Genomic DNA, 2500 nt, shown 5'->3' with positions numbered 1-2500 from the left:
CGTCGCGACCCGCTGGGTGCCGGCCTACGGCCCGGGTGCGCAGCCTGTCCTTCCGCGGGCCTCGGTTCGCGTCTGTTGGGCAGAGCCCCGGTGTCCTGGCTGGCTGCCCGGCGGTATATCTGGAGGAGTCGATTCGCCCCTTTGGGCGCTCGGGCTCCCGGCAAGCGCGCGCGGTTCTTCCCGGATGACGGACCTACCTGGCCCGGCCCCGGACCCGCGCCGCTGTTGGCTCGGGATGCTCTCGGGCGGAATAATCGCTCCCGTCAGCGGCGCTTCAGCTTTGGACAATTTCACGACCCGTCTTGAAACACGGACCAAGGAGTCTAACATGTGCGCGAGTCATTGGGCTGTACGAAACCTAAAGGCGTAATGAAAGTGAAGGTCTCGCCTTGCGCGGGCCGAGGGAGGATGGGGCTTCCCCGCCCTTCACGGGGCGGCGGCCTCCGCACTCCCGGGGCGTCTCGTCCTCATTGCGAGGTGAGGCGCACCTAGAGCGTACACGTTGGGACCCGAAAGATGGTGAACTATGCCTGGCCAGGACGAAGTCAGGGGAAACCCTGATGGAGGTCCGTAGCGATTCTGACGTGCAAATCGATCGTCGGAGCTGGGTATAGGGGCGAAAGACTAATCGAACCATCTAGTAGCTGGTTCCCTCCGAAGTTTCCCTCAGGATAGCTGGTGCTCGTACGAGTCTCATCCGGTAAAGCGAATGATTAGAGGCCTTGGGGCCGAAACGACCTCAACCTATTCTCAAACTTTAAATGGGTGAGATCTCCGGCTTGCTTGATATGCTGAAGCCGCGAGCAAACGACTCGGATCGGAGTGCCAAGTGGGCCACTTTTGGTAAGCAGAACTGGCGCTGTGGGATGAACCAAACGCCGAGTTAAGGCGCCCGAATCGACGCTCATGGGAAACCATGAAAGGCGTTGGTTGCTTAAGACAGCAGGACGGTGGCCATGGAAGTCGGAATCCGCTAAGGAGTGTGTAACAACTCACCTGCCGAAGCAACTAGCCCTGAAAATGGATGGCGCTGAAGCGTCGTGCCTATACTCGGCCGTCAGTCTGGCAGTCATGGCCGGTCCTTGCGGCCGGCCGCGAAGCCCTGACGAGTAGGAGGGTCGCGGCGGTGGGCGCAGAAGGGTCTGGGCGTGAGCCTGCCTGGAGCCGCCGTCGGTGCAGATCTTGGTGGTAGTAGCAAATACTCCAGCGAGGCCCTGGAGGGCTGACGCGGAGAAGGGTTTCGTGTGAACAGCCGTTGCACACGAGTCAGTCGATCCTAAGCCCTAGGAGAAATCCGATGTTGATGGGGGCCGTCATAGCATGATGCGCTTTGTGCTGGCCCCCGTTGGGCGAAAGGGAATCCGGTTCCTATTCCGGAACCCGGCAGCGGAACCGATACAAGTCGGGCCCCTCTTTTAGAGATGCTCGTCGGGGTAACCCAAAAGGACCCGGAGACGCCGTCGGGAGATCGGGGAAGAGTTTTCTTTTCTGCATGAGCGTTCGAGTTCCCTGGAATCCTCTAGCAGGGAGATAGGGTTTGGAACGCGAAGAGCACCGCAGTTGCGGCGGTGTCCCGATCTTCCCCTCGGACCTTGAAAATCCGGGAGAGGGCCACGTGGAGGTGTCGCGCCGGTTCGTACCCATATCCGCAGCAGGTCTCCAAGGTGAAGAGCCTCTAGTCGATAGAATAATGTAGGTAAGGGAAGTCGGCAAATTGGATCCGTAACTTCGGGATAAGGATTGGCTCTGAGGATCGGGGCGTGTCGGGCTTGGTCGGGAAGTGGGTCAGCGCTAACGTGCCGGGCCTGGGCGAGGTGAGTGCCGTAGGGGTGCCGGTAAGTGCGGGCGTTTAGCGCGGGCGTGGTCTGCTCTCGCCGTTGGTCGGCCTCGTGCTGGCCGGCGGTGCAGGATGCGCGCGCCTGCGCGGCGTTCGCGCCCCGGTGCTTCAACCTGCGTGCAGGATCCGAGCTCGGTCCCGTGCCTTGGCCTCCCACGGATCTTCCTTGCTGCGAGGCCGCGTCCGCCTTAGCGTGCTCCTCCGGGGGCGCGCGGGTGCGCGGATTCTCTTCGGCCGCCATTCAACGATCAACTCAGAACTGGCACGGACTGGGGGAATCCGACTGTCTAATTAAAACAAAGCATTGCGATGGCCCTAGCGGGTGTTGACGCAATGTGATTTCTGCCCAGTGCTCTGAATGTCAACGTGAAGAAATTCAAGCAAGCGCGGGTAAACGGCGGGAGTAACTATGACTCTCTTCCTTCTGGCCCGCGCCCTTCCGGAACGCCTGCTTCGCGCGCGGACGTCCCTTCTCCCGAAAACGGCTGCACCAACATCCCCCGCTGACTTTCGCCCCATTACGGTCTGCTCGGTGTTGGCGCGGACCTTTCACAAGGTTCTCGCGTCACGCCTGATGCGCGCATGTGCTGTGGACGAACGTCAGCGGGCATTCATCCCTCGGGATGGGATGTTGGAAAATACCTTCATCTTGGACACTGCTCT

At 60.9% G+C, this 2500-nt stretch overlaps 1 non-coding gene across 1 annotated transcript in view; it reads left to right on the top strand.

Moving 5' to 3' along the window:
• LOC124774573 overlaps window positions 1–2500 on the top strand; it is a 6531-nt gene that overhangs the window by 624 nt on the left and 3407 nt on the right. Inside the window, exon 1 of the ribosomal RNA XR_007015364.1 lies at window positions 1–2500. This exon is cut by the window's left edge and continues 624 nt beyond it; it is cut by the window's right edge and continues 3407 nt beyond it. This is a non-coding gene — a ribosomal RNA (large subunit ribosomal RNA).

Source organism: Schistocerca piceifrons, unplaced genomic scaffold (assembly GCF_021461385.2).
Source record: "Schistocerca piceifrons isolate TAMUIC-IGC-003096 unplaced genomic scaffold, iqSchPice1.1 HiC_scaffold_967, whole genome shotgun sequence".
NCBI classification, from domain to species: domain Eukaryota; kingdom Metazoa; phylum Arthropoda; class Insecta; order Orthoptera; family Acrididae; genus Schistocerca; species Schistocerca piceifrons.
The sequence above is the reverse complement of the archived record's forward strand: the minus strand, read 5'-3'. Positions and strand labels throughout refer to the sequence as shown.